The sequence below is a fragment of the Squalius cephalus genome, assembly GCF_949319135.1.
Source record: "Squalius cephalus genome assembly, chromosome: 3".
Lineage (NCBI taxonomy): Eukaryota > Metazoa > Chordata > Actinopteri > Cypriniformes > Leuciscidae > Squalius > Squalius cephalus.
Genome location: NC_137124.1, coordinates 39,780,800 through 39,807,842, shown reverse-complemented (window position 1 = coordinate 39,807,842; position 27,043 = coordinate 39,780,800). Strand labels below are relative to the sequence as shown.

General features: G+C 39.6%; 1 protein-coding gene and 1 long non-coding RNA gene across 2 annotated transcripts in view; one reads left to right on the top strand and one right to left on the bottom strand.

Moving 5' to 3' along the window:
• The window catches only part of LOC307155819 (B-cell scaffold protein with ankyrin repeats-like), a 241,732-nt gene that overhangs the window by 16,376 nt on the left and 198,313 nt on the right, over nucleotides 1–27,043 (top strand). The gene's annotated exons all lie outside the window — the stretch shown is intronic.
• Nucleotides 11,108–14,746, bottom strand: LOC307155830. The gene is made up of 4 exons (XR_013820591.1): nucleotides 14,614–14,746; nucleotides 14,296–14,459; nucleotides 12,615–12,728; nucleotides 11,108–11,774 (listed from the first exon to the last, which is right to left on the bottom strand). It is a non-coding gene; the product is annotated as an uncharacterized lncRNA (long non-coding RNA).

Genomic DNA, 27,043 nt, shown 5'->3' with positions numbered 1-27,043 from the left:
CTACTTTAGCATTTTCATCTGGCCGTGATGAAATATAGATTTGGGTGTCATCAGCATAACAATGGAAACTAATTCCATGTTTCCTTATAATATTTCCAAGTGGCAGCATATATATTGAAAATAACAGAGGGCCTAACACAGATCCCTGCGGCACTCCATAGTTTACTGGAGTTATGATCGATTTTTCTCCATTTAAATAAACAAAATGGTAGCGGTCAGATAAATACGATCTAAACCAGCTTAATGCTTGTCCTTGAACACCAGTATAATTTTATAGTCGATCTAAGAGTATTGTGTGATCTATAGTATCGAACGCAGCACTAAGATCAAGTAAAACTAATATTGAGATACAGCCTTGGTCAGAAGCTAAAAGTAAATCATTTGTGATTTTAACAAGCGCAGTTTCAGTGCTATGATGCGGCCTGAATCCTGACTGAAACTTTTCATAGATGTCATTTTCATGCAAGAAAGAGCCCAGTTGGGCGGACACAACTTTTTCTAGTATTTTAGACATAAAAGATAGATTTGAAATGGGTCTATAATTTGCTAGATTATGTGGATCTAATTGTGGTTTCTTAATGAGAGGTTTTATAACTGCCAGTTTAAATGTTCTTGGAACATGACCTAAAGATAAAGATGAGTTAATAATATTGAGGAGAGGCTCTTCCACTACAGGTAACACTTCTTTCAGTAGTTTAGTTGGTATAGGATCTAATAAACATGTTGTTGTTTTAGATGAAGTGATAAGTTTATTTAACTCTTTTTGTTCTATAGTTGTAAAGCACTGTAATTGTTCTTGCAGGGTGATAATTGAGGCTGAATTATAAGGCGCGATTGAGGATTGAACGTTTACAATTGTGGTTCTGATGTTTTCTATTTTCTCAGTGAAGAACTTCATGAAATCATTACTACTAAACTGTAACGGAATATTTTGTTCAGGAGACATCTGTTTATTTGTTAGTCTAGCCACGGTGTTAAATAAGAACCTAGGATTGTTTTGGTTGTTTTCTATTAGTTTGCGGAGATGCTCAGCCCTGGCCGCTTTTAGGGCCTTTTTATAACGTGACATACTGTCTTTCCATGCGATTCTAAAGACCTCTAAGTTAGTTTTTTTTCCATGTACGCTCTAAATTACGGGTTTCTCTCTTTAGAACATGCGTAGTATTGTTGTACCATGGTGCTTTACTTTTCTCTCTGACCTTTTTTAATCTAATGGGTGCAACAATATCCAATGTTCCAGAGAGAATGGTGCTCATAGTGCTAGTTAATTCCTCAAGTTCATCTGTTTGTTTGGGTTCACTGAGCAGCTGAGACAGATTAGATAAGCAATTTGAAAAATTATCTATGGTGGATGGAATGATTGTTCTGCCTAACCGATAATGCGGCGCAGCATGATATATTACAGGAGTACGTAATATGCAAGTTACCATGTAATGGTCAGTGACATCGTCACTTTGTGGAATGATATCTATATCGGTTGGATCGGTTCCATGTGATATAATTAAATCGAGTGTATGATTAAAACGATGAGTTGGTCTGGTAACGTTTTGCTTGACCCCAAAGGAGTTTAATAAATCTGTAAACGCAGCCCCTAACGCATCATTTGAATTATCTACGTGGATATTAAAGTCTCCAACAATTAATGCTTTATCGAAATTAACTAATAGGTCTGAGAGAAAATCTGCAAACTCTTTTAGGAAACCAGCGTAATGCCCAGGCGGTCTATATACGGTAGCCAAGGCTAGAGATAATAGGGATGTTTTTCGAACATCTAAGAGCGTAACATTTAGTACAAGTACTTCAAACGAAATAAACTTATAGCCCGTTTTCTGAGTAACATTGAGAATATCTCTATAGATTGTTGCAACACCGCCGCCACGACCAATCAGACGGGGCTCATGCTTATAGGAGTATCCTGATGGAGTAGACTCATTTAGACCAAAATAATCATTTGGTTTAAGACAGGTTTCAGTAAGGCAAAGTACATCGAAGCTATTATCTGTGACTATTTCATTTACAATAACTGCCTTAGGTGTGAGTGATCTAATGTTTAGAAGACCTAGCTTTAGAAATTGTTTTTGATTACTAATAGCAACATTTTCTGGTTTAATAACAATTAGATTTTTTCTAGATCCTGCAGTAGATTTATTATTTGATCTCACTAAACGAGGAATAGACACAGTTTCTATGCAATGTTCAACACTAGTATTTATATCAGTTAAATTGGTGCAGCAGAGACTATGATTTGGACTTTTGGTTACTAGTCAAAAGGTATTTAACATTTTGGAGATGTTATCTGACAGAAGATCCGATCCGAATCTGCTTGGGTGTAAGCCATCAGCACGGTAAAGCCTAGGATGCTCCCAAAACAGATTCCAATTATTTACAAAGAGCAGTTTCTGCTCATTGCACCATGACATTAACCATTCATTTAGCGCGAATAATCTACTAAACTTTTCATGACCTAGTCGGTACGTGGGAAGCAGTCCTGACACAATGATCGTTATTTCAGGCGATGTGCTGCGTACCGTATCGATCAGATTCCTGAAGTCTTTCTTCAGAACCTCCGTCTGGCGCAGCCTGATGTCGTTCACTCCCGCGTGCAGGACAACAGTTCCGACGCGCTCGTTCAGAATCTCGGGAACGCGAGCAGCGATTTCAGAAACACGAGCACCAGGAAAGCAGTGACTATGCACCTTACTTTTATTTAACGTAGCGTGTACGTGTCGAACGATGGAATCGCCGATGATCACAGCATCGCGTTCTGTTTCGCGAAGAGGGGAGAAGCGGTTTTGTGTGGATATCTCGAAAACCGGGAGGGTCGGAGAGAGTTTTCTTGGTCTAGACCTGACTCGCGTCTTCCGTTGCGGAATCATCCAGGCTTTGTGGTGGCGTGTTGGAGCCGGAGTGAACGAGACCATGGCTGATCGCGACCTCGACGCTCGGGACCGATGTTGAGAAACGCACGGAGTATACGAGGTCGGAGTCAGCGGGTTAGTAACGTTAATCACTGATTTGTGTGCATCGGCGTGTGATGTTTCAAGAGCCAAACGCCGGTCTATCAGCTCGGCCTGTCTCACTAAAAGGTCGTGGATCTGTTTCTCAACAGCTTCCAGCTCAGACTGCACCGCGTGCAGCTCAAATGTGTCCTCACCTGCACCAAAAGGTAGACTACTTACATCTGATATATTCGCATTTTAACAGATGGACAGTAACGTTAAGTTAGCAACGACGCTACCAGTGATGCTATCAATATTAATACTAATTTATGGCTGAAGTCTTGGATATAATCCGTCTTTTTAGTGGTACGGGTGTAGAGTAGACGCACGATAGGCGAAAAAATGTTTGTTTGTAAGTGAGTGTGGAGAAGACGCGTTCAGCCGTGATCCACGGACGTAACCTATAGGAGTATCCAGCGTTGGATCACTAATAGGCTTGAGACGCGTCTGCTCAACAGTCCGCGTTGTAACTATGAGGTGAGGAAAAGTAGAAAATGTTCATTGTAAGTGAGTTTAAAGAGAAATCAAGAATTATAAATCAATCGATGGAGCTCCAAAGACAACAACGCGTTCAGACGCGACGCATGCGCATTCGAAACAATCCAATACAGCTAGCCTACTCAGGTATGACAATTTTTTTTTGTATGTAAATGCTGTTTTACATGAATATTATGATACGAGTGAAGCACAAAGCTTTGTTTACAAAATAAATAATAGGTAAGCAATTAAATGTTTCATCACAGCCATAGAAAAGTTTGGATTCATGACGAATGAGGGAGTTGTGCGTGAGCCCATAAATTTAAGCTTTGTTGGCTTTCTGGTTTGTGATCTGGTCACCCGATTATCAGCAAATTTAACAATATTTTTTAAATTTCAATATCTAAAGATTTTTTTAGAGAATAATCGCACAAACCTATTAGATATTCTATAATTAAATCAACTAATCGAATATTCAAAAATCGTGACTCATCCCTGCATAGAATCTCTTGTTTCTTCATGGAATCTTCACTCGTGTCTCACTCATTTCCGAAGGGGATTATAAACGTTTCTTCTTTGGTTCACTTTTAATTAGGCCTATTATTTTCATATTCTTTACTGTGGTAAAGTAGAAAAAACACTGTAGGACAGATAGCCTACATTTTTACTTGTACGTCAAATTCTTTTTAACACAGTTTGTGCTTGTTATTAGACATGGTAATTGGTAAGGTGCGTCAAGTTTATTTGTAAAGCACGTTTTACGCGCGGGTGATTTTAGTTTCACTTTCTCTGGCAGCGCAATATCAAACATAGCCTAAATGTCTTGCCCTTGTGGAAGATAAAATTCGCTCTTCATACCTTTTACAACAAGTAGAAAACATGAAGATATCAGAAAAGAGATCTATGGTCTCTTTCCTGCTCGTGTCCCACATCCCTCTCAAAGCGCAGAGCGGTAGGCTATATCACGCTTCTTTGTGTGTAAATATTAAACAAAAGTTTTTTTTTGTTTTTTTTTAAATAGATTCAACTTTATTATATTATTTACCAGTATAAGTTACCGGTATTTACTTATATTTATTTCAATACTTTACAGGCTTTAGTGTGTTGTTTCTTTGAAGGAATTGCTCAAATAAACATAATTTTTTTTTTTTTTTTTCAAAACAACCCTCCAACCACCGCTGGTAGTTGGTCCATTACCACTGCAGTGGTAAAAAACTGCCACCATCACAGCCCTAGGATAGACTCTATGCATGCCAGTGACAGGCATGCCTGCATCAACATTGAGTCCCACACCATGCCTAGAAAAGTGGTCCTCTGTAGTGGAGAAAGCACACTCTTCTTGCCGTTTAGCCGTAACCCCAACTCTTTCATGTGGGCGAGAACGACATCTCAATGCCGAACCGCCAACTGATGCGACTGAGCCAGAATCAACCAATCGTCGATGTAGTTCATGATGCGAATACCCTGCAGGCGCAGAGGCCCCAGAGCTGCATCTACGCATTTCGTGAAGGTGCACGGTGATAGTGCTAGGCCGAACAGAAGAACTCGATATTGGTAAGCTTTGCCCCCAAAAGCGAACCTCAGGAACTTCCTGTGATATGGAAGGATGGATATATGGAAGTACGCATCTGTGAGATATATATATATATATATATATATATATATATATCAGATATAAAGACAAAACAACACCAAATATGACAAGGACATGCACTATGCACAATGAGCGCTGCTGAAGACACAGAAGCTAGCGCGGCTCTGTTTTGGGCAGGCTTTATAGTTTCCTGGTCCATGACGTTACCCGCCTCTGACGTTCTGTCACACCATTTGACTGATTTTTCATGTGCTTTAATACGTCATCACGCAAAGCGTTCCCTTAGCTTCAATCGATGCAGCACGAGTTCACTTGAAAGTGAAATATATTTGTGAGCATTAGTGGAACTGAATGTGTGAGAATAAACAAGGTGAATCCGGCCAATCGTGAAACGGCTGTGTCGTCATCCGAGCTTGTGCAGACGCTCTTGAGAAGCTGCACTGGCTGAGTTCTCCGGCTGCTCTCAAATTGCTCTCACGATACTTTGATGGCATACGTCACAGTCACGTGGCGTCTGCGCTGTCTTCAAGTCAGCCACTAGTGATGCACCAATACCGATACCAGTTACCGATACTGAGCTCACTTACTCGTACTCGTAAAATGCTCCGATACCAACAACCGATACCAGGCAGCGTTTGTACACGATATAGCCTACCGGTCACATGAGACACAGCCATCTTCTAACTGTATACATACTGGGAACTATATTCTCAGAAGGTGAAGCACTGATACTTGGGCGGAGTGATTTGCTCGCAGCACCTGAGAAGCCCTGTGGTGAGGAGCAGAGAGTTCGCTCAGAGTTGGAGTAAATCACTCCGCAGAAGTAGCAGTGCTTAGTGTTATTTGTACATGCTGTGACTATACAAATCACAACATGTAAATAGGAAAATGTTGGCGTTATTTTGTCACTTATTGGGAGCAGCATGCTAGCTGGAGCCGTTTACCTCCAGTCTTTGTGCTAAGCTAGGCTAGCGGTGGGTGTGTCAGACAGAGTTACGGCACGCACGGAGATGAAAAGGGTATGTATGGACTTATCTAACTCTGGGGGATACGTCAGTGTGTTCCTTTACAATATCAAAATAGTCATTAACCACAACTGTTTTATAAAAAAAAGTATAAAAGATTTACTAAGAACAAGTAGGTCAGTAATTAAATGTGTCTTGTCAAAATCACTTTTCAGATCACAGATCCATTCAAATTCACATTCAAAACATAAGGGCACCATAAAGACTTTATCAAAGAATTTGCTGATTTTCTATCAGAGTTAGTATTGGCTGCAGATAAAGTACTAATTGTTGTTGATTTTAATATACATGTAGATAACGAAAAAGATGCATTGGGATTGGCATTTAAAGACATTCTGAACTCTATTGGAGTTAGACAATACGTGTCAGGACCTACTCACTGTCGTAATCATACTCTAGGTCTAATATTATCACATGGAATAAATGTTGATGCCGTTGAAATTCTACAGCAGAGCGATGACATCTCAGATCATTATCTAGTCTTGTGTAAACTTCATTTAGCCAAGGCTGCAAAGTCGACTCCGTTTTACAAATATGTTAGACTTATCACTTCTGCCACTAAAGATTGCTTTATTAATAATCTTCCTAATCAGTTTCATCATCTCAGCATCCCAGATAGCTTAGAATAACTAGATATTACGACAGAAACTTTTAACTCTCTCTTTTCCAGCACTTTAGACACAGTTGCTCCTTTGTGCTTAAAGAAGATTAAAGAAAATAGTCCAATGCCGTGGTACAACGAGCACACTCGGGCCCTTAAGAGAGCAGCCAGAAAAATGGAGCGCAACTGGAAGAAAACAAAATTAGAGGTATTTCGCATTTCATGGAAAGAGAGTTCGATTGCATACAGAGAGGACTTAAAAGCTGCAAGATCTGCTTATTTTTCAAACCTATTAGAAGAAAATAAACAAAACCCTAGGTATTTATTTGAAATAGTGGCTAAACTAACGAAAAATAAATCTTCAACCCCAGACATTTCCAAGCAGCACAGCAGTAATGACTTTATGAACTTCTTTACTAACAAGATTGATAATATCAGGGAGAAAATTATAACTATGCAATCATCTACTACAGTATCGCATCAGGCAGTACATTGTAGTCTCCTTGAAGAAAAATTTGATTCATTCGTTGCTATAGGAGAGGAAGAATTTACTAAACTCGTTAAATCATCTAAATCGACAACATGTATGTTAGACCCTATACCGACTAAGCAACTGAAAGAGATGCTTCCAGAGGTCACAGATCCTCTTCTTAATATCATTAATTCATCTTTGTCACTAGGATATGTACCGAAAACTTTTAAGATGGCTATGATTAAACCGCTTGTTAAAAAAACGCAACTTGATCCTACAGAATTTTTCAATTATAGGCTGATCTCGAATCTACCTTTTCTGTCAAAGATACTAGAAAAGGCAGTATCCTCACAACTATGTTCCTTTTTAGAAAGAAATGATATCTGCGAGGATTTCCAGTCAGGATTTAGACCGTACCATAGTACTGAGACAGCTCTCATTAGAGTCACAAATGATTTGCTCTTATCATCCGATCGTGGTTGTATCTCTCTATTAGTGTTACTCGATCTTAGTGCTGCATTTGACACTATCGACCACAACATTCTTTTAAATAGACTCGAAAATTATGTTGGCATTAGTGGAATTGCATTAGCATGGTTTAAATCATACTTATCTGACCGTTATCAGTTTGTAGCAGTAAATGAAGAGATGTCTTATCGATCACAAGTTCAGTATGGCGTACCACAAGGCTCAGTACTAGGATCGTTGCTGTTCACTCTGTACATGCTACCCTTAGGAGATATCATTAGGAAGCATGGCATTAGTTTTCACTGTTATGCCGATGATACTCAGCTCTATATTTCTTCACGCCCAGACGAAACTTACCAATTCACAAAATTAACGGAATGCATAGCTGATATAAAAAATTGGATGACTAGTAATTTCCTACTACTTAACTCTGAAAAAACAGAGATTCTAATTATTGGACAAAAAACTTCCTCACGTAATAATCTAGAATACTGTCTAACAATTGATGGCTGCTCTGTTAAGTCTTCATCGTCGGTTAGGAACCTGGGTGTGCTCTTTGATACCAATCTTTCATTTGAAAGTCACGTGTCTAGTATCTGTAAAAACGCATTTTTCCATCTTAAAAATATATCTAAATTACGCCATATGCTCTCATTGACAAATGCGGAACAATTAGTTAATGCGTTCATGACATCAAGGCTAGATTATTGTAATGCTCTATTGGGTGGTTGCCTTGCACGCTTAATAAACAAATTACAGCTGGTCCAAAACGCAGCAGCTCGAGTTCTTACCAGAACCAGGAAGTATGACCATATTAGCCCGGTTCTGTCAACACTGCATTGGCTGCCTATTAAACATCGCATACATTTTAAAATATTGCTGATTACTTACAAAGCACTAAATGGTTTAGCTCCGCAGTACGTGAACGAGCTCTTAACACATTATAGTCCTTCACGTCTATTGCGATCTCAAAATTCCGGCCAGTTAATAATACCTAGAATATCAAAATCGACCGCTGGCGGTAGATCCTTTTCCTATTTAGGGACTGTTCGTTATTTATTTAAGGGGCCACCGGAGGAGTTTTGAGATCTGTTGTCAAAAAAGACATGACCCTCCCTTCGCCAGCAATAATTTTTTCTATGACCCTCCAAAATGATTGTGAAAAAAGGCATGACCCTCCCCGATAATTTATTGTTCTGTACTGGTTTGCGCTTGGCAAAGATGTTCAGATAGGCTAGCCATTGTTTGTTTGTTTTTTAAACCATAAACTCTTGCTTTCTCATCTGGCTGTAACGATAGACCAAACCTACGATTCGGTTCGTATCACGATTTTTTATTTTAGATTTGAAAAAAAAATCATGTTTTCGGTGCTGATGCGGTGTGACTCGTTCAACATGTGGGTGGCGCTGCCAATAAAGCATCTAAAAGCTGTCACAAAGAACCGGCAAAAGTAATGATTATTAATATGTCATATATTGCTAGACATTTTAATTGTTTTTTATAAACAAGTGTTTTCTGTGTCGACTGCAAAGATGAAGTTGACGATGCGTCGCGATCTTCTCAGAACGCGCCAGAGAGATTTCATAAGGAGAAAGCAGTCTGTTTTCCTTCGTTTTGAATTGTTCTGCATGTTTAAAAGTAGACATTTCAAGCTTTCTATATATTTCTCAGGTCTGTGAGGCAAGTAGCATACCTTACGCTGAGTTTCGGTTCATTTATGAGACAAGAGTCCAGTTCACTCGCCCGCGCCTCCGTGTCATGATTATCTATTTTCTACTATATTTAGACTACTTCTTATTTATTAAATCCAGATGAAACATTGATTAAAATTAAGATAAAATTAATAAAAAAAACGAAATTCACTTTAAAGAAAGGCTTTGTACTTTCTGTTTGAGGTCTCTGTGCAATTTTTAAAGTCGCTTCAGAGCAGTCATGTCCGTGCGTAATGGAGAACTGTCACGTCCGTAACATTATTATTATTATTATTTTTTTTTTACATAAATGCAAACACGAAAAATAAAATAAAAATAATATAAAATTTAATTTTCTGTGGAGGCCGATCTTTATTCATCCGGTGGGTATCTTGGTTTGCACAGTGTAATTTATAGAATTACTAAAAAATATTTTGCCACCTAAAAGTTAAAGATTTTTTTGTGTCACGTCACATGTGTATTTCCCTCATATTAAATATAAAACGCATGTGTAGACTGATATTTTTCTAATGTCTTGACTCCTTTCAGACGTTTCAAATAAATGCATTTTCTGAGAATTTTTATTTTAAGTTTTGACTGCAAATGTCACGTCCATTCACTGGAATCGCCCAATTTTAACGAATTTATCCTCAACTAGTTTTTGTGGTGTAGGTCTATGTATTTTATGTTAACTTAAATAATAGCCTACTAATAGTGATTTAAAGATGTGGTAGCACTGCGAAGATCGCGAGTCGTCAACTTCATCTGTCATAACTGACAACTTCATATTCAACTGACATAAAAAATAACTGTTTTATTAGTAAACAATTAAAATGTCTCCTGCTATATTGAACGTATTTGCCTGTTCCTTACAAAACACTGACAGTGGGGTTTTTGACCGTTTTTTTTTTTTTTCTTTTTGAGCAGCTGCGGACAAATTATTTCGACACACACACAATATTAAACAGGATTTTTTTGTTGCTTTTTTAATACAATAAAAATGTCATTTAATTTATTGTTTAATAAAATTATAAGCCTATTATTTTTAGTTTATTAACAGCAACAACAGCTGTAAAGATGAAGTTGACGATCGCCATCTCCGTAGTAGTGAACACGCCTAGAGAGAAATGCACATCATTACATAACCAGAGAGTAGCCTATTTCTTTTCGTTTTAAATGGTTAAAAAGACATTTCAAGCTTTCTTAAGATATATTTCATGTATGTGAGGCATATGCTGAGTTTCGTTAAGTTAGGATGAGATGCGCTCCTGTTTACGAGCAGTGCAAGTGACCACGCGGGCGCCTCTATGATTGTGTTGTCTGCTATATTTGGTATTTGGCAATTGGTTGATAAAAATATTAGAATTAAGATACAATTTATACAAAACGAAATTCACTTAAAAAATCGTTTTCTGCAAAACAAAACTTAATTAAGTGGTCAAAATCATGTCTGACCCGCTCCATGTCTCTCGATATTGCGTATACTCGTGTGTGCGGTTCACTTTTCATAATCAACATAGATGAAAAAATAACATTATTATATTTTAACAAAAATGAAACTAAATGAGCTTATTTAATGGTACTCACTTAAAAATGTTGGGTTAAAAATAACCCAACGAATAACCCAACTGTGGATTGGTATAGCACCTTCCCAACTGTGGGTTATTTTAACCCAATGCATTGGGTTAAACTCCAGTTGGGTTAAAATAACCCAACAGTTGAGTTAAATATTTATTTTTATTTATGACCTTATTTTAATAAATAAAATACAAATTGTTTTCAAATACAGATTGTTTATTTGTATAAACAATACATATGTTTCAACAAATATATTTTTCAATTACAAACTATATATTGGGGAGTCTAGCATTTAATGTAAATATACATAATTGTGTACATAAATTCAAAATGCACAAGTGTATACAACACACATAATAAATTCAAAACCTATGCAAATATGTACAAACAGTACACATTCAAAACCTACACAAAAATGCACATAGCATACATACAATTGTACAGCATACAGCACACAAAAATTCTAAATGAACACTAAATTTAGAACTACACATTAATAACCTATACATTTAATTCAATAACCTATACAAATATGGACAGAATACACAAATTAATAACAATAAATCCTAATCACAACTTTATTAAAAGGTCTTCACTGTACACTGAATGCATTGATGTGTTAGTGTAAACATACCTTGAGTAATAAAACTACAAATACATGTTGACTACTGGACCTAATGATGATGATGATCAAAGTTCTTAATGAGGCAGGACCTCCTCCAGATATATTAAAATTTGCATGCTACAAAAACTCCCAAAATGGGTGCAGAGGTCTTGAAATAGTTTATGTCATAGATGTAAAACATTTTTGAAACACATCAAGTCATGTGGATCCGGGCTTGTCTCACTGTTTCTCACTTGTCTCCAACCTTAAAAGAATAAATAATGTTCAGTTGGGCATGCACTGTGACAACATCAACAGTGTTAAATTATGAAAAAGTTATATCAAAGCAGAGCTGTATTGAATTAAATTATGGTCACTCTAATTAGTCATTACACCTGCTGTTAAATGGTTAGTTCACCCAAAAATGTAAAATCGGTCAATAATTACTCGCCCTCATGTCTTTCCAAACCTGTAAGACTTTCGTTCATCTTCGGAACACAAATAAAGATCTTTTTGATGAGTCTTACAGATTTCTGTCCCTCCATTGACAGCTACACAACTATCACTTTTAATCCCCAGAAAGGTAGCAAACACATCATAAAGGTAATACATGTTACTCCAGTGGTTCAACCTCAATTTTATGAAGTGACATGAGTATATTCTATCCCTTAACCATAATTTATCACTTTATTTACAACATATTAAACTCAAACGCATGTTCACGAGAGCACCTCGACATTAACATGTTGTGTTAATGCGCGAGCAGACGACAAGAGCGTGAAAGCAACAATTATGTATTTTTGCACAAAGCACTTGCGTCAGTTCATAAAATTGAGGTTAAACATGGATTACTTTAATGAAGTCTTTACTACCTTTCTGGGGCTTGAAAGTGGTAGTTGTGTATACTGTCAATGGAGGGACAGAAATCTCTCAGATTTCATCTAAAAGATCTTCTTTTGTGTTCTGAAGATGAGCGAAAGTCTTACAGGTTTGGAACGACATGAGGGTGAGTTAATCATGACAGAATTTTCTTTTTTTGGATGAACATGAGCTGAAGAGCAGTGTAATTTATCAAAATTGACTTGATAGTGTTGCTTTTACTTACAGGCCAAATGTCATTTAAGCTGCGCTTCATTTCAGCATATGTTGGACACACCATTTTTCCATTTGTGAGGTATGGCGATGATGGAAGGATGTCAGGCCATTTCTCCAGGATCATCTTTGAAAGACAAGAAAAAAACAGTTTTCAACTATACCACACATGTGTGAACCTAATTTCATATGCACTTAGACACAGCCAAAACAATTTTCCAAAAAAAGACACCCCTTCCATATACAGTAGAGGGTATGCACTGACGTCACTTTCCCGCCGAAGAGCTGTTGCGTGACTGGATTTAATAGGGGAAACTGCGAAAACGTGAGTAAAACAAACGATTATCAGTTTAAACTAAAGGTTGGACTTGATATAGTGTTCCTTACAACTTAACAAAGATCCAGTGATCTGTGGATATTAACATGCAGCCAGGAATCCTGTTTCCTGATATTTATATGAGCCTGATTTAGACACCAAAAAAAAAACAAAAAAAAACAAAACTAATTTGCCTGTGAACGCTTTATATACCGACAATATAAGTCCGGGTGATCACTTCTATCAATGTTATATATATTATATCGTCCAGCCCTAAAACTTTTATAGTTTTTTGTCAATGTTTATTTAAAAACATCCAATTATGCGCTCCATTTGCTTCTCTGTACTGTAGTGATGGGTCGGTCATGAATGATTCGTTTATTTTGAACGAATCTTTAATATGACTCGGGACTACTGAGTCTGTACTGGAAACAGAAATTATTAGTTCATCTCTTGAGTCTTCGGGTTCGAGTCCGAGTCTTTTGTTCTTCCTGTCAGTCCCATAGAGGCTATGCTGTCAGTACCGGAAAGAGAAATGATTAGTTCATCTCTCGAGTCTTCGGGTCTGATTCTTCTCTCTGAGTCTTTCATTCTTTTGTCACATGACAGCGCTGGACACATAAATGAGTTACTAATTTTTTAACAGTAACATGCTACATTTTTGGTCTCAAATTATAGCTTTTTAATTTCTTTAAATTTATAATTTAAGAATTTCTGTTATGATGGATCTTTTCCATATGGATGAGGTACTAAAGAGTTGGTAATGCTTTAAACTTTATCTATGATGGGGCAAACCACTTTGATAAAGATATATATTATATATATATATATATATATAGTCTAATAACAACAGTTCCGTGACATAAAACTAAACGACTCGAACCCGAGAGATAAACTAATCAATTCTGTATCCGGTACCGATTGCATAGCTCAGCTTATGTAGTCACGTGTTGAAAGAAATGACTCGAACCCGAAGTCGATAGACTCGAAACGTGAACTAATCAATTCTCTATCCGGTATTACAGACTGCAAAGCTCAGTTTATGAGGATGTCACGGGATGAACGAACGGCTTAGATTGGGTAAACTAACAGACTGCATAGCCTGAAGACCCAGATAAATAAATTAATCGTTTCTGTTTCTCATAATTTGGCCTCTTCCTTGCATTGCATTTTTTTTCTTATTCTAAATGTGATCAACATTTGATGTGTTTGGGGAATTTGGCTATTGACATGTAACATTTAAATACATTCTGCTGAAATTAACGAAATGACTTGAAAAAATATTTATTAATTTTTATGAATGAGATGCAAAGATCCAAGTTAGTAAAATGATCCGAACTTCCCACTACTACGTCACGTGCATACATATTAAACTCACCATTCCAAGAAAACTGTGAAGTCTGGGATATTCTCTAATGATTTCTTCAGCAGTTCTTGCAGTTTGTTGAGGTGGTGTGTGTCTCACGAACTCCTCGACTTGGCTGTGAGGACTTCTTGCTTTCTTTTGCCACTCAATCATTGTCAGTCATCAAACAGCTCAGACTATATTGAAATAAAAAAATACTGTATTGAAATTACGGAAGACAGCTTAAAAAAAAAAAAAAAAAAAAAAAAAAACATAAGTAATTATCTGTACCTGGATCTGTAGTAGCCCCAGCACTGCACATTTCGTATCTCTAATCATTATTCAACTTACCAACTTGTTAGTAGAGGGACTCCAAGACCGGTGCCAGATAAGGAAGACATCCAAAATGTGTACTGTACACTGTCCAGGACCAGAGTTGAGAACCATTGTCATCCAGCAGCATAATACTTTCATTTACTCCTTTCTGTGTTGGAATGAAGCAGAAAAAAATAAATATTTTCAGAAAAGTAAACTAACTTAGTCCTTAAAAACTTGTTACTACAGTAAATCAAGGTAATCTGTGTATTGGAAAACATCAACTTTCTTTAACTAATCATGAACTAATCATTTATTTGTTGCACAATGTTTCCCATTTCAATGTTGTTGGGAATATCTGCACTTTTTCATCTTTCTTTCATCTCGGGAGATTTCAGCGAATTCAAACGCTTCTCACTGCACCTCACAGCGCTGTTGTGGTGTCGTGTGGTGTGACCGATGTCTGAGCTCGCGCCGCTGGGCCGAGCTGATAAATGGTCCGTGCACTACGGTTCATATGAGTAGAGCTCTTTCGTTCCGCATTTAGTGACAATTGTAGTCGCACCTGTACAAAAAAAGTACGTTACCAGTCTGGAGCACTGCTTCAGCTGTGACAGCTTAAAGTCCCTTTAAGACATTTGCTATCACGAATAAACAATTGCTATCCGTAAAACAGGCGTAATGCTAGTGATTTCAGACTAAGGCCTACTTAGTTTATTGTAGTAGGTAACTGGTAGTAAACGGTTTCGCTAGTATAATGTTATAATTAATTACTTTATTACTGCTAGCGACCTAACGGCGATAGCTAGGATTAATTTCCAATCGATCTCACTTCCCGGAGATCATTAAAACGGTCTAAAGGGAACTTCGTTTTTAAAAAATATAAAATTCATATTTAGAATAATTATATTCAACGTCTCAGTACACAATACTTAATGTTATATATACATAAAAACGATATGACTTACCTTTCATAATCAGGATGCAGCAGCAGCTCCTGCGTTGACTGTCTGTCACTGGACCGTTAAAATTTGAACCGTCGCTGCAGAAACCGTAGGCTATTTAACCCAACAGTCGGGTTATTTCTAGAAATTACCCAACGATTTTAAAAATGACCCAATATTTTGGGAAAATAACCCAACATATTGACCCAATATGTGTAACCCAACGGTTGGGTTACACAAATAACCCAACGTTTTTTACTGTGTAACAACACAGTAGGCCTACAGACTCTGTATTTGTACAAATTGCTGCACATTCATTTTATTCTGAATTTTGCACACACAAGTTGAAATGCATTTGTTTGTGCATGCATGTAAAACATATCTCCAACATTTATCAAGTTCACTGATAATTATGCGCGCATTTATTAATTATTATCTTAATGAATAATGTAACAAGGACGAAGCATATAAACTGTTTGTTTAGAATTTGGATCGATCATCGCAAATAGATCCGAATGAAGAAACGTACAAAACCATAGGCTATAGAAAATGGGTGGGCCCGGACCTAAATGCCCACCCGGGCCCAATGGTAGCGCCGCGGCTGGTGGTAGCCCTACATCTTACACATCGTGGAAACAAAATAAGAATGGAAACTAAAATATGCAGTATCGCCCTACAGCGCACATTCTATCAGCTGCAGTTCTGGCGCCTCAGTCCCAATACTGTTAAACTCGACGTACGTTCACATCACATGTTAATGCAGCGGTAGAGTTACACTCACAGGACACTGTGCACTTAACAAAAGTTCATTATTTGCTCGTACTTTAAAGCTTTGCCGGGTAAACATTTCTTTGGCATTCTGTTCTGACATGATGCACTTTTTCTAAGCGCGAACTGAAGCGCACACTGTCAAACAGCGCCAAACTGGATTTTTGTTGGGTCAGACCCATCTGATATCGAAGGGGGGCTGATAACGCGAGATCAACATGGAGCTAAATGGAAAAAAATAGCACCAAACAAGCCACTTTGAAATGTTGCTGTTTTAATGAATATAAAAGTTGGGTGACCCTCCCCCTAGACTAAAAAAAGTTGGATGACCCTCCCCTCAACAAAGAATAAAAAGACATGACCCTCCCCTATTTTCCTCCGGTGGCCCCTTCCATAAATACCGAACGGTCCCTTAGCACCAAAACTTTGGAACAGTCTTCCTACCATTGTCCCGGGAAGCAGACACACTCTGTCAGTTCAAAGCCAGATTAAAGACACATCTCTTTGACCTAGCATTCACATAATACATTATAGACTTCTATAATTCAATGTTAGGCTGCATAGATTAGATCAGCCGGAACTGGGAACACTTCCCATAAATCCTGATGTACTTGTTACATCATAAGAAGAATGGCATATATGCTAATTTTAGTGTCTTTGTTTATCCCGAGGTTTTCCCGCAGCCTGCCGTATCCAGGCCGTATCCAGATCTGACGAAGGACCTTCGCCTGGACCCGATGACAACGCAGTGCTGAAGTGCCAACTAGTCTCTCCCTATGGAGGATCCCTTTACCACTCTACAGATAAAGCGTTTTCGGGAAATTTGTTTCGCGTACCTACCCCGAAGTGACAAAATAAAATAAAATTCTGTATCAAAATTTATAAGGAAAGATCAGTACTTTGTTTAGGCTTGGTTTGTAGGGAATTCCAAACCTGCGCACATATTCAAACCCACATAACTATAGAATCAAATTCTTAATGCGCATGTGAACGCCATCAACGTTTCTCACAGGTTCGCGTTTAAAGTCTGTGTAGAGAGAATGGTGTCGTCTTAGCGGCCCCTAATTTAATAACAAATGATCGTTGCGACGGAAGCGAATCAATCAAAAATAACTTTAGCTGAAAAATAACTTTATTAAAGAACCGATATAAAGCCAAAACAATCTCTGTTACCATAAATTATACGTTTATCTCTGTAAAGCTGCTTTGAAACAATCTACATTGTTAAAGGCGCTATATAAATGAGGATGACTTGACTTGACTTGACTATAAAAGGGCACCTGTGGAATACGTCATTCACTTCTTGTCTGAAGGAGATATGTGCAGGAATACAGAAAGCATGGCAAAGGGATGCAGCGTCTTGTTCCCTATTCTCAGGGAACCAAGGTTACATATTCCCTATTCTCAAGGAACCATGGCTAATTCTTTCGTAAGGGAACTCGTGCTGTGTCCCCTTAGGGTCGCTATGGGTAACGTAATACCCAGGCTGTCATGCTGAAGGGATGAGTACCCTATTGGCTGAGCTAAGTTGAAGGACTCAGAAGAGTCCTCATCCCTAAGGTGCACACCAGCAGCACGATCATAGACCGGAGCTTCTCAAGAGCGAAGCTCTCAACAGGATGACTATAAGGAGAGGAAGCCTAACTTCATTCATATTCAGTCCAGCGGCCAAGGAGGCTCACAGAGAGCCTAACACTCAGACATTGTGAGACAGCCCTAAAGAGTGGAGACCTCAAACAAGAGGCCTAGCAATGCTCTAACCCAAGGGCAGTACAGAGAAAGCTCAGAAAGAGCTAAAGAACTCAGTCTAACTGACCCAAAGCTCCTTAGAGTGTAGGTCTTAGTATGATAACTCTCACAATGAGAGGAGGCCTAGCAACACTCCACACTAGGGTCAGTAGCCAAGGGGGCTCCCAGAGAGCCTTCAACCTAGTGGCGGAGGCCTCAGTAAGACGACTCTCTAAATCAAGATTAGGGATGGGACGATTACCGGTTTCACTATAAACCATGATAAAATGTACTGACGGTTAGTAATATCGTTTAAAATTTAATTATCATTAAAACCGTGTTTGATCATCGCGATTTTAGATCCTGTTCAGCCAGCAACAGTCTGACGCAGGCGCAGGCGCAGCGCAGCGCGCAATGTTATTTTTTTATTCAAGAAGGAATTGCGGAAGGCAATGACCGTGCGCAGGAGATTTTTCAGCCTTTTAAAAGAACCAATTCTGAGGTGTGGTCATATTTTGGCTTTAACAATAGTCCTGAGGGAAACTTAATCGAGGATGGTCACCCTGTCAGCAGAACATGCACAAGAAAAAGTCGCTGCAATAGGGGGAAACTTCAGATCTGCTGAGTCGTCTTGTGTGACCATCACTGACTGTTGTATAGCGAACATAAGGCAAGTTAACTTTGACCTCAATACCAAAACTACGTCTGGGAAATAATTGGGCATAAAATGTTGTTTTAAGTTGAACTATTTTATATCAATCACTTGAAATAAACGTGAAGCTTCCGCAAAGAAAAGTTCGCAGCAAGTGGCTTAGCCAAAGACGAACGAACAAGTTCAAACAAGACTATTAAGAGTGACATTTAAGGGATAATAATTTATATTCATTATACACTTATTACACCGATTTTTTTTACAACATAATTACGGGACATTGAATTGAGATTAATGTTTTAAATCTTACCTGTTTATAAATCCATTATGTACAGCGTAGCGTACAAAACAATCGCTCAGACAAGATGATCACAACAATATTATCAAACTCTGTAAACAATAAATCAACTCTGATTTAATTTTCAATACAATTAAAAATGGAGACGCAAGACGGCAAGTTGTATTTGAATGAAACGAGAGAGTGCGTCCATTGTGATACATGTTGTAACGTCTATCAGAGAGTTTGAAGTCTGCTCAAGGCAAGGCAAGGCAAGTTTATTTATATAGCACATTTCATGCAATTCAAAGTGCTTTACATAGAAGAAATAAAAAATAATAAAAAGAAATAAGAATAATTAAAACAGTTTAGAAAAAAAACAAAAAAAACAGTACAGTACAGTCGGACGAACATTGGCACAGTGCTCATTCAGTAAATGCATAGCTAAACAGATGTGTTTTGAGTCTGGATTTGAAAGTGACTACTGTAGGAGCACATCTGATCTCCTCTGGAAGCTGGTTCCAGCTGCGGCTGGCATAATAGCTAAAAGCGGACTCGCCATGCTTAGAGTGAACCCTTGGTATTTCTAGCTGATATGATCCTAGTGATCTGAGTGATCTGTTGGGTTTATATTCAGTGAGCATATCTGCAATATATTGAGGTCCTAGGCCATTGAATGATTTATATACCAGTAATAATACTTTAAAATCAATCCTAAATTTAACTGGGAGCCAGTGTAAAGACCTGAGGACTGGTGTGATATGTTCATATTTTCTGGTTCTGCTCAGAATCCTGGCGGCAGCGTTCTGTATGAGCTGCAACTGTCTTATGGTCTTTTTGGGAAGCCCAGTGAGGAGTCCATTACAATAATCCACCCTGCTGGTGATGAAAGCATGCACAAGTTTCTCTAAGTCTTGTCTGGAAACAAAGCATTTAATTCTTGCAATATTTTTCAGATGATAGTATGCTGATTTAGTTATTGCTTTGACATGACTACTGAAACTAAGGTCTGACTCTAGTGTCACACCAAGGTTCCTGACTTGATGTTTAGTTGTTTGACCCCTAAAGTGAAGGTATGCGTTCACCTTGAGAACTTCATCTTTGTTTCCAAACGCAATGACTTCAGTTTTGTCTTTGTTTAACTGAAGAAAGTTTTGACACATCCAACTGTTGACTTCATCAATGCATTTGCACAGGGAGTCAATGGGGCTGTAATCATTAGGCGATAGGGCTAAGTAGAGCTGTGTGTCGTCTGCATAGCTGTGGTAAGCAATTTGGTTCTTTCTCATTATTTGGCTCATTGGGAGCATATACAGGTTGAACAGGAGTGGCGCAAGAATTGAGCCTTGAGGGACTCCGCATGTCATGGATGTCCACTCAGACTTATAGTCTCCTATACTCACATAATAACCTCTCCCATCTAAGTATGACCTGAACCATTTTAGGACTATCCCAGAAAGCCCCACCCAGTTTTCCAGCCTGTCAAGAAGTATGTTATGATCGACAGTGTCAAATGCAGCACTGAGGTCGAGTAGTACCAGCACTGATAATTTGCCTGAATCAGTATTTAAGCGAATATCGTTTATTATCTTTATGAGCGCTGTCTCTGTGCTGTGGTGTGGTCGGAAGCCAGATTGAAAATTGTTAAAGTATCCATTCGAGCATAAGAATTTGTTCAGCTGATTGAAGACAACTTTTTCAGTGATCTTGCCTATGAAAGGAAGATTTGAGATCGGTCTATAGTTGCTTAATATGGTCTTATCCAGATTGCTCTTTTTCAAGAGGGGCTTGACAACTGCAGTTTTCAGGGAGTTTGGAAAACTCCCAGAGAGAAGTGAGGCATTTACCACTTCTAGAAGATCTGCTTCTAAACTGTTTAACACACTTTTGAAAAATGATGTGGGAAGTGTGTCAAGAGCGCAGGTTGATGTTTTAAGGTGCTGTACGGTTTCTTCCAAAATTTTGCCATCAATTTCTTTGAAATCAGACATAGTAACTACTTTCACAGGTGGTCTGATCTGACTGACCCCAGACCAACTCAAGGATGTGCTGATCACCTTTCTGATATTATTGATTTTCTCAGAGAAGAAAGAAGCAAACTCACTGCACTTGCTGTCTGAGAGCATTTCACTGGGAATCTGGCTTGGGGGGTTTGTCAGTCTCTCTACAGTAGCAAAAAGAGTGCGTGTGTTGTTTAAATTACTGTTTATAATATTTGAGAAGAAAGTCTGCCTAGCTTTGCCTAGTTCCATATTGAAAGCATGGATGCTGTCTTTGTAGATGTTATAATGGACTACAAGTTTTGTCTTCCGCCACATGCGCTCTGCTTTTCTGCATTGTCTTTTCATATTTTGCACTGTTGTTGAGTTTCTCCAAGGTGCTTTTTGTCTGCCACTCTTCTCCCTGACTTTAACAGGAGCAATTTCATCAATTACACTTTTAACTTTTGAGTTAAAAGAATCCAGGAGAAAATCAACAGAGTCTGCAGATATGCTTGGTGTTAAGGATATAGCCTTCATAAATAGTACACTAGTGTTCTCATTTAAACATCTCTTCTTGACAGATACAGATCTAGCTTCAGTGGCAGGAGAGATCAATATATCAAAGAAAATACAGAAATTATCAGACAGTGCTACATCCTTAATAACAATCGATGAAATGTTTAGACCCTTACTGATAAGTAAATCTAGAGTGTGTCCACGATTGTGTGTGGGTCCATGTACATGCTGAGTCAGATCAAAAGTTTTTAAAACGGTTTTGATTTCTTTTGCCATATTGTTTTCTGCAATATCTATGTGAATGTTAAAATCCCCAGCAATGGCAAAACAGTCAAACTCTGAGGTAATTGTTGATAACAGTTCTGTAAAGTCCTCAGCAAAGGCTGGAGAGTATTTTGGAGGCCTGTAAATAATGATAAGTAAAATGCGTGGAGCACCTTTTAACACAATACCTAGATATTCGAAAGACAGGTAATTCCCAAATGATATTTGCTTACATTGATAGATATCTTTAAAAAGCGCAGCTAGACCCCCACCTCTCTTAACAGCTCTGCAGACACTCATAAAAGTAAAGTTAGGAGGGGATGTTTCATTGAGGATTGTTGCACTGCAGCTGTCTTCTAGCCAGGTTTCATTTAGAAGCATAAAATCCAGGTTGTTTGTGGTTATTAAGTCGTTGACTAGAAGTGATTTATTTTTAAGTGACCGAATGTTAAAAAGTGCTAACTTAACAGTCTTACTTTTCCCCACAGCAGTCTTAGTTTGACGTGTAATAGGCACCAGATTAGTTGGGTTTGCTGTACGGCTATTGAAGGCCTTAGACTTTCTATCATGTAATAGAACAGCAATAGAGAAAGATACAGGCACACTGGGTTCCCGCTTGTTTTGTAAACATTTGAGAAAGTTACTGTTATCATAGCGGGGACCCGACACATATCACTGAGAGCTGGTATCAGTTGTTTTTGGTTCACCTCGAGCAGATGGAGGAGGGTGTGGGCCCTGGCGTTGTGGCAGAGGCCGAAGAGCTCTCACAGGAGGGGGAGGGCGAGCTGGGCCCGCAGGCTTTGGTGTGGGTGGTTGAGGTGCCTGTCGTTTTTTGGTTGGTATCTGGGGGCTTGCAGCAAAAGAGTGGGATAGTTTGGTTCCATACACCAGTTCTTCCATTTTCTGTGAGAAGCACAGAAGTGGCGATGCTGGAGAGAGGGATAAAGTGTCTGGTGAAAGGGGCTGTTGCTCTGGTGTTATCGGAGGCTGTGATATGCTGTCCTGGCTTCCCTGGCTGTTTTCCAGGAAGTCGTCCTTGGGTGCTGAATCTTGGAGCAGTTCTAATATGTCTGTCTGTGGTGAGCTCTGTGGGCAGGGCTCAGCTGAGATTGTGTCCGTGAGCAGAGGTTGTTGTGGCAGAGTGGTGTTATCATTGTCCTTGTGTGATATGTCAACTGCATGTCCATTTTTGCTGCTGAAGTGAAGTCCCGTGGTCATTCATACTGTGTCCAGGTGTGTGTGTGCCGTTCAGATTGAGTGGATTGGCACACACTGCAGAAGGATGATTGAGGGAGAAGTAGATATTGTCCTTTAGCACTCTTGAACCAAGTTTGTTTGGGTGGTGGCCATCCCAATGAAACAGTTGTCTCTGACTCCAGAAAAGATTGAAGTTGTCAATGAAGTTCACTCCTTTTATATTGCAGGTTTTTTGCAGCCATGTATTAAGCCCAAGCAACCGTGAAAACCTGTTTGTTCCTCTTGCTGGGAGAGGTCCACTGATAAATGTTTGAACTTTCAGTCTTTTAAGTGTTTCAATAAGTTCATTGAAATCCTTCTTAAGGAGCTCTGACTGCTCTTTATGAATATCATTCTTCCTCACATGTATGATGAGTCGATTTGCAGTCTTATGTTTCATCAGAATGTTCTGAAGTTCCCTGTTTACATCGGAAGTTGTTGCTTGTGGAAGGCAGCACGTAGTTGTATCCCTGCCGCTAATGTTTCTGATTATGGAGTCCCCCACTATCAGAGTCCTGGGATCGGCTGCGCTCTGAGCTGAGTACCGCTGTCTGCTCGACCTTGAGCGCCAGTTAGCATCAGTGTTAGCTACTGGCCCATTCAGTCTGTGTTCGATCACATTCATCACATTTGGGGATTCCTCATTTACATTCATTAGTACTTCAAATCTGTTCTCAAGATGTATAGGCGGTGGTAGGAGACCAGTGTTTGCAATCCTTGTCAGAGCTGTATCTGGGGTAGAGGATGCTACCTTTGGGTCTCGCTCCCTGTTTGTGCCATCGATTAGTAAGTCGATCGGCTTGTTTCTCTACCTGTCGAGGAGCACTAGTTTCATGGGACTCACCGGTATGCTGAGGGTGTCGATGAAGAAGCTCTGTGTGCTCCGTCTGGTTTGGTGGTCCCGTAAGTAACTTTGTTTCAAGAACTGCAATCCTTTGTAAAAGTCTGTGGCAGTTAGTGCAGCAAGTAGATTCTTGAACCAGAAGAGGCATTTTCTCTTATCCTTGTAGGCAGTTGTGTTTTTCTTTCCCCGGAATGTAAGCTGGTCGGGTAAAAGAATCCTGCGTTTTTGTAGTAATCCAAACTTTGTCGTATGAGCACTGTGCTGATTTGCTGAAGTTAAAATTAGGTGATGAAAGGAAATAAAATATAAAAAAATAGGAGATAAAATGTAAAAGCGATAGAGCAAAGCGCGGAACAGTAAGCAAGAGCGTCTGAACAGTAGCTGAGCAGGAAGTGAATGTGATACAAGACAGATGAAGATGAAGTATACAAGACAGTGCAAATGAACTGGTAGTTCCACGAGACTTTTATAGATGTTTTCTCTCAGTTAAGCACACTCTTCACATACATGTCGAAGAGCGAATGTTAAAGGTCCCGTATTATGCCCCTTTTCACAAGATGTAAAATAAGTCTCTGATGTCCCCAGAGTGTGTATGTGAAGTTTTAGCTCAAAATACCCAACAGATCATTTTTTACAGCATGTTTAAAGTGTCATTTTTTGGGGCTCAGAAAAATGCGCTGTTTTAGTGTGTGCCCTTTAAATGCAAATAAGCTGCTGCTGCACGGCACAGGGGGCGGAGCTTCATGAGCTCGCGCTCAGTCTCTCAGGACAATTTCATCTCACGGAATGATGATAATATCAGAAACTCTAAGTGACGGTGTTCATTTCGACCCGGAGTCGGACAATAATGCCTACAGAGTCAGAGCGCTGTATAGAGATGGAACAGGTATAGTTTAGTAATTTAATTACGGTTATAACGTATTTGTCATCTGCTTGTATGTATCCACTATTAATAGCCTACTAGTCTGCTGTTTCGGACCAGGTCCGAATGATGATCAAACATATACTGATGAGTTTAATAAAGTTTATTGTACATCACACAAGAGATGAAGCGTCAGTTTTACTTCAAAAAATCACCGTAAGAGCTGAGTAAACACAGTAAGTTATAAGAAGTGCGCAAGTACATAAACGAATTTCGGTAGAGTTGAGGGAACATTTTCTTTAAAAACAAAATAATTCCACCTCGTCTTGGCTGCCTCAGATTTCGGGAGTAAATAGAGAGAGCTATGTGGATTAATACATCCAGCCACACAACACCTACAACACTTGGGAGACATTCTCGTCAGTGCAGCAGCTGTGAACGCGATCAGGGCGGGTCTATGTTAGAATGGCAGTGTCTGTCAACACTTGTGGGCGGGGCCTGTGCTTAGTGACGTCACTAAAACAGCATTCTGAAAACAGGATATCAATTGTAAGGAAGAAAATGCTTTAAAAAGTGCATAGAGCTGCTTGTTTTATTTGTTGTTTGTTGATTTTCAAATATAAAACTTGTTGAAATGTCTTCAGTGTGAGCATCAACTCTTTTTGAACACTTTCATCTCGTTTAAACAAAACCGTGATAATATTGATAATCGCGATAATTTTGGTCACTATAATCGTAATATTACATTTTCATACCGTCCCATCCCTAATCGAGATGAGACCTAACAACGCCCCAAGCTCAGGACATCTTGCAAGGAGACTCACAGAGAGCCTATAACTCGCAATCGCTATCTAGCAGAGCTCTAGGGAGTGGAGGCCTCAATAAAGATAACTCTATCTAGCGAGAAGAGGCCTAACAACCCTTGCAGTAGCAAAGGAGGCTCACAGAGAGCCTAACGACTCAGGAAACAATAGCCAAGCTCTAGGAGCGGAGGCCTCAGCATGCCGACTCTCTAAGTGAGAGGAGGCCTAACTTCGTCCAAGACCCAGGACAGCTTACAAGGAGGCTCACAGAGAGCCTAGCCACTTCATATTGTTATCCAGGTAGAGCTCTGAGAAGCGGAGGCCTCTACAAAGTGTCTCTATAGTGAGAGGAGGCCTAACAATGCTCCATAGTACAGGCAGTAACCAAGGAGGCTAAGAGGGAGCCTAACAACTCAGTAGTACCGTCTGGTCGAGCTCTAAGAATGGAGGCCTCAGAAGCGACTCTCGATGAAGTCGATGACGACTCTCTAAAGCGAGAGGAACCCTAGTATATTCCACACTCAGGACAGCTTCCAAGGAGGCTCTCCAAGAGTCTAACAACTCAGGACTGCCATCCAGGTGGAGCTCTGGGGAGCGGAGACCTCAGCAGGATAACACTCTACAGCGAGAGGAGGCCTAGCAAACGCTACGGTTTTGGTGCATTAGCCAAGGATGCTCACAGAGAGCCTAGCAACTTTGCCCCTGGCTGAGCTCATGGGACAGAGGCCTCAGCACTAAGTCCTACGCCTGTCAAGGCAGCTACATAATAGGGCCAGCAACTTGACACAATATCGGGCAGAGCTCAGGGGAGCGAGAGGAGGCCTAACTATGTTCCACGCTCAGGACAGCTTCCAAGGAGTCTCACAGAGAGCCTACAAATCGGAATTGCTATTTAAGCGGCGCTCTAAGGAGTGGAGGCCTCGAAGGATGAAGGCCTAGCAACATTTAAAGGCAGTAGCGAAAACAATTTGACACTACTGCCTAGTTGAGCTCTAAGGACAGAGGTCTTAGCATAACAACTCCCCACAGCGAGAGGAGGTCTACTATGCCCAATGCTAAGAATTGCCATCAAGGAGGTGCAAAGAGTGCCTAGAAACTTGATACTACTGCCCAGGCGGAGCTCTTAGGAGTGGAGGCCTCAGCCTCACCCCTCTGTAAAGGCAGTAATCAAGGAGGCTTACAGAGAGTTTAACAACTTGACACTAATGCTTGGCCGAGCTCCAATGACGGCGGTCTGAGTATGGCGACTCTCTAAAGTGAGAGAGCTCTAGGGAGTGGTGGCCCAAGAAGACTCTCTATAACGAGAGGAGGCCTAAAAATGCTCCACTACTGTAAAGGCTGTAGCCAAGGAGGCTCACAGAGAGCTTATCAACCTAGCGTACTGCCTAGCTGAGCTCTGGGGACAGAGACCTCAGCATGATGATTCTCAAACGAGAGGCGGCCTAACAACGTCCTATGCTCAGAACAGCTAAGCAAGGAGGCTTCTCAAAGCATAACAACTCAGACTCACTGTCTGGGCAGAGCTCTAGGGAGCAGAAGCCTCAGAAGAACTCTCTAAAGCGAGAGGCAGCCTTACAACGTCCTACGCTC